Source organism: Ambystoma mexicanum, chromosome 12 (genome assembly GCF_040938575.1).
Source record: "Ambystoma mexicanum isolate Mex_15411 chromosome 12, UKY_AmexF1_1, whole genome shotgun sequence".
NCBI lineage: Eukaryota > Metazoa > Chordata > Amphibia > Caudata > Ambystomatidae > Ambystoma > Ambystoma mexicanum.
This window is the reverse complement of record NC_090936.1, coordinates 1,191,462,151-1,191,476,519: the sequence shown is the minus strand read 5'-3', so window position 1 is coordinate 1,191,476,519 and position 14,369 is coordinate 1,191,462,151. Positions and strand designations below refer to the sequence as shown.

At 45.0% G+C, this 14,369-nt stretch overlaps 1 protein-coding gene across 3 annotated transcripts in view; it reads right to left on the bottom strand.

Moving 5' to 3' along the window:
* The window catches only part of TAFA2 (TAFA chemokine like family member 2), a 1,145,470-nt gene that overhangs the window by 1,101,834 nt on the left and 29,267 nt on the right, over positions 1–14,369 (bottom strand). The window lies entirely within an intron of this gene.

Genomic DNA, 14,369 nt, shown 5'->3' with positions numbered 1-14,369 from the left:
TACTGGAAAGGCAAGCACGCGAAAACGATAGGGATTCGGACGGCAGTTGGGAGGACCAGTCAACGGATGAAGAGCCTGGACCATGTCGCATGGACGGCGTCTCCACCTGGTGCACGTGCAATCGGTGCGAGCTAATGCCAACTGAGGAGGAGAACTGCTGCTGCCGTGAAAATTCCGGGTGCTTGGCCTACATTTCGGAAGGCGAGCCAAGTCCGCAATGCATCACCGAGCTGCCAGAGTTCAGGGAAGCCTGCCTCTCACGGACCGTGTTGAGGATGATGATGGTGCTTATGCACGAACTTTGCGGCACTGTTCGTCCGCGTAATCCGAGTAACGAGTAAGTATACTCTGGTTGTGATGTCAGTGATGCCACTACTATTTCATGGTCGTCTCATCATTCGAATGCATGTAAATTGGTTCCATGTTGTGCATTTTCTAGATAGAATTTTTTTCAAAGCAGAATGACATTTTTTACCTGAATCGACAGTGATAAGAAAGTTGTCATTTTAATACAGTTTGCATCTTTCATTTTCACAGGTGGTACAGGCTGGTGGCCTATCGTTGCTTCACTTGGTGGCTTCACGGGAGGCTCGGACACCGCGTTCGGAGAGTAATACCTGCCTGTGCGGTACTTGCCATTAGACAACATTTCCCCAGCGACAGTGGACAATACCGCGGATTTTCCCTGGATGTGCTGCAACCGGAACTTTACAATGTGTAATGTTTATTATTTATGTTCTATTGAAATTAAGATCTAAAATAAAACCCAACATATATTTTAACAATGGTTGTTTTGATTTTTTAAATGAATCTAGTGTGTCTCCATTGAATAGTCTTCCTGTGCCTTGTCTTGTCACACCACATGTCTCCGGCCAGCATCCTCCCTCACGCTGGCCGCCCACCTTCAATCCACATAACCGTTGAACCCATATGCAGCAGACATACATATGTTATTTTGCGGGTTGGCATCAAGCCTCCCGGCCTTGCCTCCTCCCCCAAAAATACTTACCACACCACTTTGTTCAAGCGTTGGCAATAAAAGGAAGGCCGTTGGATTTTATTGATACAAAACATGGTTATAGGTAAATAATCAATATGGTTGATCATAATAAATCATCCTTTTGGGCACCGGGTACAGAGATGACCCCCTCTTGCCCGTGCCGCCTTGCCACCACAGACCAGCCTGCTGCTGACTAATTGCCTAGGCATCCAGGGTCTCCAGGGTGAACTGCACCCATATATTCTCCTGGGAGGGTGAGGTATTTATAAACTCACCCCCCTGCCTTCCATGTACTAGATCCTGCAGCCTGCCTCTTACATGCAGTTAGATGGCCTCTCCTTGGTGAGGCCCTGCGGCAAACGAGTCTTGTCTGCACGACCACCGCCCCAATCCACCCCCCGCCCTATCAAAGGCAGTTCGCACCGGGGTACTTGTGCTGGCAAGTGGAGCTGTCAGGGAGCGATAAAGGCCAAGAGGTGCCAAAGACCATGTACACTTCAAAGTGGTCTATAGAGCATGGGTTGTTGTTCCCATGTCTACCGCCAGACCCCGTGTCTCCTGCCAAGCATCCCCCCTCACGCTGGACGGCCCCCTGCAATCCACATAAGTGTGTCTCCATTCACGAGTCTTCCTGTGTCTTGTCTGCACGACCACCGCCCCAATCCACCCCCCGCCCTATCAAAGGCAGTTCGCACCGGGGTACTTGTGCTGGCAAGTGGAGCTGTCAGGGAGCGATAAAGGCCAAGAGGTGCCAAAGACCATGTACACTTCAAAGTGGTCTATAGAGCATGGGTTGTTGTTCCCATGTCTACCGCCAGACCCCGTGTCTCCTGCCAAGCATCCCCCCTCACGCTGGACGGCCCCCTGCAAACCGCATAATGCCACGACATATACACGTCATTCATTCACAAACACACCCCTGTTTCGAATTCTTTATAACCCACTTCATATTTCTAATGAGAACTTCTTTGCACTTTGCTAGTCAACCCGTGAAGGTGCTGGTTATCTGCTCTTCGTCTCTGTGAACTTCCGTGACCACTTCGAGGAAACTCGTCAGTTTGCAACCTGTGAACTGCTCCCTGTTCTACGACAAGAAACTACTCTGATCCCTGCATCTAACTGTTTGCTCGTCAAGGTAAGGCCATGTACCATACTCATTTTGCGTCCAATTTCTTTTCGTTCAAGACAGTACATGCAAGGAACTAGTCACATGTTCTGAGTTTAGTCAAATTATTTTTCTATTTTTTTAAAGTTATTCAAATACTTATCCGCATGTGAATAACGTGTATAGTTCCAAGAACCAAAACATACCTTGCATTGAACCTTTTATGTGTCATTTAATTTTTTAACACATTGATATTCATAGAGAATTGTTGATCTTTACTTTTCAGAACTTTCCACAATGCCTGCCTGTTCCATTGGCGGTTGCCCTTCGAAGACCCATAATAAATCTGAAGGTACTATAATGCATGTTTTCCCTAAGACAATAGATCAGATAAGAGAATGGGTCCGATATTGCGGATATCCACCCTCTGAGCTTGAAGTAGAGTCCTAGAAGTCTTTGCGGACAAGAGGGGTGATCGATACCGCATCTGCAGCAGGCACTTTACCTCTGACATGTACTCCACATCATTGCTAATAAAGAAGAACACACCGCGAGCGAGGCGAAAATTGCTCTCAACCGCTATTCCCACTCTATTCGTCCACATCCCTCCACTGGTGAGTCAAGTTTACGTATTTATCTCTCGGCCTTGCGGTAGTGTGTAGCATTAACTAACAATAATTTCCCCATTTATGTATCCACTCAATATGAAGGCGGAAGATTCTCCATCCGTGTCGTTATTGCAGTCATCAGCCACTTCAAGCGCCTATCGGGTAATCTTACTTGGCTATTCTGCCACTGACTTGTTTTAGGCATGTAAATCAATAGTTTTAATTTATCGTGTAATTATTTTACCTAATGGTACACCCTTGTACTCGTCCTCTAGTCTTTGTTTTCAGTTATAATTATTGTTATCCAAAATAATTCAAGTACTGTCTTTCAGGGAGATGCTGAGGAGTCCAACGTATTGACGACTACCGTTGATGTCACTCAGACGCTCGAGGTACGTTTCAGGACAGTTCCATCGATGGAGATCATCAGATCTTGCATTCTTGTAGCGTGATTGTTACACACAATGTTTCTTTCGTTTTTAGCCATTGATATGTCCTTCTGTCGTCGCCCTCCTATGTGTCTTCTTTTTTCAATATTGTGTTCATTACTAATGAAAGTCCTATGTTTCAGGGAGTCGATGGAGCATTAGTCCAAGAAGAAGGGGGAGCGTGCAGTTACGGGTCGGCGCAACAGCTTGCAGAAGTGTGCACCGCAGTTACATCGTCCCTTGATGTTCTTATGCATTTCGAGGTATGGATACTGACAGTTCAATCAAGCGAAATCATATGACGTGATTACATCTGCTATACTTCCTTCTTTATTAACGCAAGTACTATGTTTCAGGGAGATGACGGAGCTTCTTCTACAAGAACATCACCCCTAGTAGTTGATGCAGATCTCTGGGTGGTGACACTTCCAACGATCGAGCAAATCGAATCATATTTACATATCCATTATTTATTTTAGACAACTGATCATTTGTGCAGGTCTATTTAGATGAGCCGTTCACGCCTGCACAAAGTTTCTGTTCTTTTTATCAAAATAGAAAACCATACTAATGCAATTACTGTGTTTCAGGGAGTCACTGAAGCATCATCTTCAATAATATCATCAATGGAAGTCTATGAGGAGCCCGAGGTATGGATCTTGACAGTTCCATCTAACTAGATCAACAATGCGTGAATAATTGTCGTTTGAATGTTCTACACAAAGCGTTCATTCGTGTTTTGCTATTGAGATGTACGTGGGTATTGGTCCCCAAGTACATTTTGTGTTTTCGATATTATTATACATACTAATGAAAGTTCTATGTTTCAGGGAGTCGATGGAGCGTCAGTGCGTGATGGATGTGCTTATCAGGAAAACATAGTCGTTGCAGCGCAAGAGGAAGTGGAGACATGCACACACGAGTCGGAGCAACAGCGTCCTGATGTTGAAGTTCGAGGCAAGAAAGTTTCAAAGAAAAGAAAGCAAAAGAAGGTTAGTGTCCTGGTCACTATATTATGTTGTTTTTCACTGTTAATAGTTCAATACTGTAAGTTGTGTTTAAACTGAACATCCCTTTTCCAATCTGTCCTCTAGTTGCGAGTGGGTGTACGAACTAGATCTACACAGACAGTGAAGCGAACGAGAGATGTTGCTTGTCAAACCTTTTGGCAGGGACTTGAGACTGGAGATGCATCGTGCCAATGGGAAGAATATGAAGTGATTGACAACGGAGCTATACCACCACCAGCCATTGATAGTGAATGTCCTCCTGGTAGTTCGGATGCAGTCGGAGATCAATTCACAGAATCCACACCCGCAAAAACTAAGACCGCGAGAAAGTTGAAGAAATTGTTTTATTCACCCATCTCCGGAGAAGGAACAGATGTTGCAATGGAAGAGAATGAAGTGGACGACAATGAAACACCATCAATATCACTGAACATAGCGGAAGACGATATCAGAGATTCTACCTTTCATGTGAGTGACATGTCCTCAACGTTACAGGCCGAACCAGCTGGGATGCAGAGTGACAGTATAAGGAAAGAGGCCAAATTCATTGTATTCGATAGTTGTTTGATTGATATTATTATTCGGATGAAATGTGGGCATTCGGTTGGTGGGGAAGTATGTGGGGAGCCATTGATTAATGTGACTCGTGCAATTCGAGGCACTAACCTTAAAATACATGCCACCTGTACAAATTATCATCCTTTCTCATGGTCTGCACAACCCATGCTGGGGCAACTGCCAGCAGGCAATCTACTTTGTGCAGCGGCTGCACTTTTTAGTGGTTCAAGTTTTAAAAAATTAGAGTCTTTCTTTCAGTTTGTGGGAATCCATTTCATTGCGAAAACTCAGTTCTACAAATACCAAACCGATTATCTATTTCCAGCCATTAGCGAAGCTAGGAGAATGGAAAAAATGTCTATTGATAGTACATTCGCGGGCAAACGGTTCAGGCTAGCCGGTGATGGACAGTGCGACAGCCCAGGATTTTCAGCCAAGTACTGCACCTACCACTTTCAGGACATGGAAAGTAAGAAAATTGTGAGTTCGGTGGTCGTGCAGGTGTCACAAAGTACATCCTCAGTGGCCATGGAGAAAGTTGGCTTTGTAGCATCATTGCAAGAACTACAATCGCGGGGAATGGTGATCGACCTGATAGCCACGGACAGACACGTTTCAATTGCCAAGACAATGAGAGAACAGTACAAAAATATAAATCACCAATTTGACGTTTGGCATCTTGCAAAATCAATCAATAAAAAATTGTCGGCTGCAGGTAAAAAAAAAGAATTGCAAGGTATTTCACAGTGGTCCAAGTCAATCAGCAACCATCTTTGGTGGAGCTCAAAAACATGTGGAGGGTCGTTGGAAATTCTACTGGAAAAATGGCGGTCAGTAATGCCACACTGTACAAACGTTCACCGATGGAACACGAACCAACATTTCCACAATTGTGAACATGGCCATTTGTCCACAGAGGAGGCACGGAAGAAGAAGTGGTTGATTCCTTCATCACCCACTCACAAAGCCATTGAAAAGATTGTATTTGATAAAACTATAACAAAAGCTTTGAGGGGACTCACGGAATTCTGCCACACAGGAGATTTGGAGGTGTTCCACAATATGTGCCTAAAGTACAGGCCAAAACGATTGCATTTTGGCATGGAGGGCATGATAAATCGGACTCTTTTAGCGGTCTTGGCACATAACCATAATGTTGGCCGTCAACAAAGTAGGACGACCGGAACTTTAGGGACGCTTCGCTACAATAAGGCCTTCACTAAAAGAAGTAAACAATGGGTGATCAAACCAGTGTTTGAGGATATGCAATATGAGTTTATTGAGAAACTTATTGTTGACGTCCTAGATAGGCACATAAATGGAGTTGTGAACGAACCTGTGCAGGGGACAACTGCATTGCCACCCAACATTGCCTCTGTTCCATGTCCACCTAAAGAAGAACTCATTGAGAAATACACATCACGGTTTAAATGATTGTAATTTGATTGTCTGTTCTCTCGAGTCTCCTCATGTCGCAGGCCCATTGAATATGTGTAGCTATGTATTGTGTAAATAAAAGTGATTGCTCAGTGTACATGCAATGTGTCTCTCCACCCTTGCCCCTCCCTTCACCGTGCAGTAGTGCGAACCACCCGGGTGTCACCTGTGACTTTGCTCTGGAGTCTCCTCATGTCGCAGGCCCATTGAATATGTGTAGCTATGTATTGTGTAAATAAAAGTGATTGCTCAGTGTACATGCAATGTGTCTCTCCACCCTTGTTCATTTGCGCATTAAATTAAACCAAACAGTAATATAAATCATTTTTCAAAAAATATAGAATGTCTCCGTATTTATGGTTCTGTGGGGCTGCAAAGCACGCAGACAAAATGCAAAGATGGAGTGTAAATTTCAAGTCCTGTGAGACGGCCTTACACTGAATGTAGCTAACTAGGAATGTGTGCTCGTTCAAAGTGAAGGTCAGCTGCTTTGATTTTTTCTAGGGTGCCAGAATGGCCCACGACTCAGTATAAGGTTCTATTGTTATTTGACCTTGACAGGCCGGGACCACGTAAGAAACGATAATGAATATAATTTCAGAAACGAAAGCCATTTCATGTTCGTTCATTAGAAGAAATAACGTCTGCATAGAAGGAGTGGTATTTCGGGGCTGCCCTACGCACAGACACAATGGAAAATGCAAATATAATGTAAGTAACTCTTTAGATGAGTTTATACCGCAATTTAATTACTATACAGTAGCTTTAAAGACGGGTTAAGTTGGACTTGTTCGTTCTATGTGGCATATTGTTTTGTACCGCGCACTATCTTGGGGAGAACCGTCTCCTTTTACGGAAGCACCTCAAAACCTTCCTCTTTGCTTCTGCTTTCTCTCTCCCTCTCCCCTGCTACAACTGGTCCACTGTCTGCGATCTCGGTCCTGGGCCCTTCCACTCTCCACCTGCACTCCCTGTCAACCCCTGCACTGGGGGACTGTCTCAGTATCCTACAGCCCCCCCTTGACGTTTAAAACCCAGTTGCACTGTCCTAGCTATGAAATAATTTACCGACCGAATATATAAAATGAATAATTTTAATAAAGATCTGATGGTGAGACTAATGTCATTTTTTATGTTTTTCAAACAGGTACTTCACCCATTATTGTCTGTGTCACGAGTACCAGACACCGGCGGATGGCTTTTATAACCGCCAGTTGCTTCTCCGCGTGAACAACGTTACCACCCTGACCATTTTATGGGACGATCGCCAAGTACAAGTATGCCCTTACGCGGTACTAACGGCTAGATGCAACATACAGACCGTTGTGGTGGCCTAGTGCCTCGTTGTTGGAACAGCCATGCGATTATCAGTGCGACCGAAGAGCTTATGTTATCGTAAACCAACACCCTGTGTACTGCACACGAACATCGCTTGCCTCAAGACAAACTATTTTGGATCGAGAGCAAAGAAAAATGAAAATCGCTGAATATTCTCTAAACATTTGATGTCCAATAAATGTACTTTGCCAAATGTACAATCTTGCAGTTTGCTTTTAAACCACAGTTTCATATTCCGAATTGTGGCGCTGTATTGTGAGATGATGTAAGACCCTGTGTACAGCAAAGGAACATCGCGTGCCTCAAAACGAACTTTTTGGAACGTGAGCAAATAAAAATGAAAATCGCTGAATATTCTCTAAACATTTGATGTCAAATAAATGTACTTTACCAAATTTACAATCTTGCGGTTTGATTTAAAAGTACAGTTTCATATTGCGAATTGTGGCGCGCTGTGTTGTGAGCTGATCTGTGTTGGTTTCCGGGTTCTGTGTGGAGTCGCGTAGAAGACGCCTGGGCGCGTTTGCCTACGCAGCACAGTCACGTCACGGATAGAGGCGGGGAATATGAATGTTTTGATAAAGTCTGTTTCAGGGGCGGGGGATTTGATTTAGTGCCGCAAAAGCAGGTGAGCCAGGGCGATGGGGGGAAATGATAGGATTATCAGAAAATGGCGGCTGATTTCGAGTGCGTTAATGGACGAAAAGTCGGGTAAGGTCCACAGGAAAGTTTTCTACGATCTACCGAGTTATGCTTAAAAACACATGGCCGAACCGTAGGGACAATAAAAAAAAAGTCCCGGAACTATCCTTTAAGCAGTGAGACCACAATGCTTCGGGTGACAACATTTCTGGCTCTGGCGATTGGGGGTGCTGTGCTTGTGGGCTTTCCCCCCGAGCCGCTCCCATCACAGCTGCAATCGGCCGAAGGCAACAGTGTGAAAGCCGCACAGTAAGAGTTCAACTCTTAGAGCACGGGAAACGGATCCATCCAGGCTCTCCCCAGGACTTTGGGGCCTAACTCTTGGAGCAATGACTTGGCAGATAATTCAGTTCTGATTAACAGAGGTCCCATTGGAAGCGAGAGGCTGTCCTTCAATGCATGCTTCAAGGCCTAGCGCTGGCCCCCTGGGGCCCCATCGCTGTTTCAGTCCCCCACAGGGTGTCCAACTTCACCAAATGCTTTCCGAGTCAGGCAGAAGCCTAGCACATGCCTGTGATTATGTGGCATCGCAAGAAGTTGCCAACCGATAGCCCTCTATTGCACTCACAATTGTTATTCAAATTGTCAAGGGATTCTATCCCACTAAGAGTGCAATACAGGGCTATCGGTTGGCAACACCCGATGTATGTTTCTCTTCCTGTGTTCTGACCTCGAGTGGCCTCAGGACCCGCCCGGTTGCACCTGAAACCTTATTTATCAAACAATCTGAATCCACTGGAGTCATCATTTACATTTATATTGATCCCATGAACTTGCAGTAGTGCCTCCCACCCCATGCCTCTTTCGCATCGCAAGAAGTTCCCATTAGTAATCCAACAGGCCCATAACTTTTTTGAAGGACACCATTATTAGTATGACTATTCTTATTATTCACATTTGTATTGTTAGTAGCACTGTTTATGGTTAAAGCTACTCTAAACTCTAGTGATCCGTGAGTGGGGCTTTTTTAATAGCATAACTGCATAACTGAATCACTTCTAGGGGTTCACAATGTTTGCCGATAAGGCATAGTGAGATTAAATCATTTGCCCAGGATCACACAATTTGCTTAAGTGTTGAACCCAGGTTTAGAGCTGTGTTGGCGATGTAGGTGCTTAATCACATATCTTCCCAGCACGGGCTCTAGTTTGAACAAATGTTTGTTAAGGATCAGGTTTCAATACTTAGTTTGATAGGTGCCTTGAAAAATACACAAATCACATAATAAAGCAATCAGACAATGTATATATATGTTACTCGTTATAGAAACATGTCAACCTAAACAGAGTGGGATTGTAGCTTCAGACTCGCCATAATGAATGGAATGTGACAGTAGTACCATGCTAAGCAGTGTGAGCCTACAACTTCCCATTTAATTTTAAAACTGTACTGACAATTATAATAGTGAAAGTGAACCCTAAGATCTTCAACAGGGAGCCCAGCGAAATGGGAATCAGACTCTTGGCTCCACCCATGTTTGGCTCTAGAGCCAGGCCAGCTCCTTGGCTCAGCTCTGGCTCGGCCCTGCCCATATATTCTCTGCCCCCTCCTTCCTCCTCTATCAAAAGCACATATCATTTTATATGTCTGTGCAGCTTTTAAATACTGGCCTACAAGTAGCAGAAAAAAATTAAATGTAGGTGTAAAAGCCAAGACTGGATCATTATTTCACTGGGAATGGAAAAACGTGAGATCCTGCCCAACTAACTGTACTGCTTGCAAGACTTGACACATCCCAGAAGAGCCTGTGTGATAAAGCTGCATGATTGTAGTCATTGTTTCATTATGTGAGATGCAGCTGGGATCTTAAGCATCAAATCTGGCGTTCCACAAAAAAGACAAATATGCAAACTCGCCAGCTGTAATGAAAACCTCTGAACACAGCTGCCTGTCAAGCACGGCAGGTTGGACTCTGTGGCATTGAGGGCGGGCCTTGCCCTTGTGCTGCTGAAGGGAGCGGTGAGGGCTGCAGAGTTGAAAGCCCTGCTGTGGGAGTCCCAGCTATGCAGCCGGCACTGCGCCCTCCAGCGCCATGTATGTTACCCTGAGTCCATCTCCTGTGCACTCAGCCCTGCCCCCTCGCGGCTCCCTGGCGCAGCACACACTGCACAGTGGCAAATGGGATATCATCAGTTCTGAAAGTTGTGTATGTCAGTCAGGGTGGGGGAGGGGCTGGTGGTACAGCTCAAGAAACAGACAAGTGTGAGGTTCCGGTAGTATTCTTACGAGTGATGTTTGGACCTCGTGGCCCAAGGGTTGTACTTAGGCCCTGACTCGCCCATTGGGTTCAAATATATACAGTCCTCGAGGCGGCCACCATCACCCCTTCCTCTTACGCTGCATGGCAAGGGTCGGCTGAAAATGCACAGGGCACTTGTGCCTCCCTGCCCCCCCCCCCCCACCCACTGGATTCCTTCTGGGAACACCCACTCCTCATAGGTTCATTCTGTGGCAGAATTCTAGATAAATCAATTGAGCTGGGGGCGAGAGGCTTGTGGGTCCTCCAAGGAAAATGCACTGGCCTCTGCACAGCAGAACAAATAAAGGCTGCTAGCCAGGGAGCGAAGCCCTAAATGGCTACATAGAGGAGTGGGGGCCAAGATGTGTTGAGCCATTTCAATAGAAAAGGGTGCAAGCCCCGGGCAATTGGGCCTGCTCATGGCCCTGGGTTGCCCTAGCCGCCTGACCCATGCACATATTGCCTTCAATAGTCTAGTACCCTTTATGGCGGCCTGGACCCTTAAACCCTATGTGCCTCTTTTACCTCTAGCCCCTGCAATACCAGTCCACTGCATCCTCTAGCACCTTGCACCCCTAGCTCACACACTTCTAGCCATCTTTACCCCACCCCCTGTTACAATGCCCCCTGCCCGGTCTCCAAGTGACCCTGCACTCCGAGGCAGGGTTAGCGTATTCTTCATCTCCATCTTCATCCTCTACCCTTAACCCTATGTGTCTCTACCCTTACACTTATGCGTGTTTACCCTTAACCCTATGTGTCTTCTGCGACTCCTGCAGCCCCCTCCCTTTGACCCCATTTGCCTAGCTCCTGCACTCCTAGAATCCTGTATCCTGAAACCCTGCCTTTCTGTCCCCACTGTATCCCTGCAGTCTGCTGCACCCCTCCATCCCGAGTCTCTTGTAACTTTAACATTTGGAAGTTGACTCAGTGGGTTAAGCACTCGCCTCTGACATGGAACTAGCTCGCAGTTCACAGGTTCTAACCCCAACAGGGCCGATTCAGCCCTTCAGGTCGGTACATTGAAAACCTTAAATTGGGGGCTCTGAGTGGGCAATAGGGCAATGCCCAACTTGCTAGTGTGGGTCAGTTTGTTTGGTCAAAATGGGCACTTGCGTTTGTAGTGAGGGACCGTGGCTAAGAATGTGTTCACTGACCTCAGATTCCTGGTTGGTACAAGGCAGGACATTTTCACCTTCAGGTAAATTGGAGCGTGGCCAGAAATAATTGTGTGCACTAGAGTGAGTGCCTTAATTTTGACTTTAGCGATGACCGCTAACCAGGAAAGTCTTCTGAGTACCGGCACAATCGCTCGTATTGGATATTATCATGATCCATGCCGCGGTGTCGAGAAGGATGCGAGGCCACTGCTGCGTCTTTTTAGCGCCTAGAAATAGAACATTGCAATAGTCTAATGTGAGGCACATGATCGTTCATTCAACAACTATAGTTTTCTTCCAATGGAAACTGACGTATCTGAGCAACTTCAAGTAACAGAATGATCTGCTGAGATTGGCGTCAGCTTGAGAAGGCCGAGCCGGAGAGGCGTCAAATTGGACGCCGAGGGAGTTCACTCTGTCAGAGACGCTGATGTGTTATTGGGAGATGGTAATATGTGATAAATTCATGACAGCTTTTAAATGATCAGTATAAAGTAGGAGGAGCATATGATATTATATACAGGAACCACAGACTACCCCCTTCTCCTGTTTCTTACAACTCTAGACCGATATTAGCTTGAACATGCTGACAGTGATGTACACACAATATGAATGATCCCAGACCCTACTAGGAGGGGCATCCAGCTCTCAAGCAAGTTAAAAAGAACAGAATCTGTTCTAGGTTTTCCCCTGGCTTTCCAGCTAATTTTCATGGGATAGACGTATCATCCACATACGTGTCCCTCCGGCTTCCTCTAATAAACCGTGCAATGGTTTCCACGTATATATTGAAAGGAATGGGTGAAAGACAAGGACCATGTGGTACACCACAGTTGAGCGGAGAGAGAGCAAAGACTCAAAGGCTCTATTCTGACAGAGATTACCCTGTGACAGAGAAAAGAGTGGAAACACAATCAGATCGAGGACTGCGCTCCCAGTGAGTCTTTCTAGCAAGATCTGATTGTTCGAAAGCTGCTGACAGGTCAAGCAGCACGAGGATGCTGGACCCGTCAATTTCAGAGAATTGGAAAAAGATGGACCAGTCGATTTCAGAGAATTGGAGGATGCTGGACTCGTCAATTTCAGAGAATTGGAAAAAGATGGACCAGTCAATTTCAGAGAATTTGAGGATGCTGGACCCATCAATTGCAGAGAATTGGAGGATCCTGGTCCTGTCCATTTCAGAGAATTGGAGGATGCTGGACTCGTCAATTTCAGAGAATTGGAGGATGCTGGACCCGTCAATTTCAGAGAATTGGAAAAAGATGGACCAGTCGATTTCAGAGAATTGGAGGATGCTGGACTCGTCAATTTCAGAGAATTGGAAAAAGATGAACCAGTCAATTTCAGAGAATTGGAGGATGCTGGACCAGTCAATTTCAGAGAATTGGAGGATGCTGGACCCATCAATTGCAGAGAATTGAAGGATGCTGGTCCTGTCCATTTCAGAGAATTGGAGGATGCTGGACCAGTCAATTTCAGAGAATTGGAGGATGCTGGACCCGTCAATTTCAAAGAATTGGATAATGCCGACCCGTCAATTTCAGAGAATTGGAGAATGCTGGACCCGTCAATTTCAGAAAATTGGAGGATGCTGGACCCGTCAATTTCAGAAAATTGAGGGGATTTTCTTTCAAGCCAAGTAAGGCAGTTTCGATGTGGCAGTTAGACCGAAAGCCACATTGATAAACTCCCTGTAATGTGCCTTCCTCAATGAAGTCCCTTAACTGGACAAAGTCTACTTTGTTCAGGATTTTTTGCATGAAAGGGAAGTTGGAAATTGGCCTATAACTAGCATAAATTGCAGGATCTAGAGAAGGTTTTTTTAAGAGTGTGGTGACCCAGGTACTTTTCAGACAGTCAGGGATGGAGCCCTCCATGAAAGCAAATTTGTAATAGTCGACACGAGAGGTACTCAGACCTCAAGGTGACTGAGTTTGTATCACAGTAGAGGGGTAATGAGTCATCCAGGCCTGAGGTCGGGGCTAAACAAATTCACTATTGAGCACATTGCGTTTTCAACGACTGGATGGAACATAAAACTGGATGCATTTGTTATGTCTCAAGAGTGGCCCTGGCAACATCAGATGACGACGAGTTTGAGGTTGCAAACTTCCTTCCAGCTGTCTTCCAAATGTCTAAGATGTTACTTTCGAAGAAATGTTGGAGCTCCTCACACCCAATTGTGCATTATTACGCATCTAAAGGTTGGTGGATTTGGGGTGCTAAGTGTCATAAGATTTCTGGAAGCATCTTTGTAGAGTTTGTTCCACTGGCAATCTGGGTCTTGTCATAGGTTTTCTCTACTTCTGGAATTTCCAGCTTGTATTGTTTTCGGATTGTTTTAAGCTCTAAAGTTTACGGGTAAGTAGGATATTTACACCAATTCCTTGCGGCCACTTGTATTTTGATCTTGAAGGAACATGTATTTACTCTGTGCTGACCTTACTAAATAGCACAGGAATAATTCCAATTAGAATATAATCTAGCGCCTATCATAACATACATCAACTCACAACACATTTTTTGATCCAACTCACATTACATTTTATATTTAGCTTAGTATAAATATCAAATTATTATAATAAATATTATTATTTGTTATAATATAGGCACCGTTATTATTCTGCTCCACTTATAACATAGTCTCCAATGTAACACAGCTCCCTTACAATAGAAATCCGAGTATAACACAGCTCTATAAAACAGCTCTCATTATAACACAGTGCCCAATATAACACGTCTCTCATTATAGCATACCTCCCATTATCACATAAATCCCAT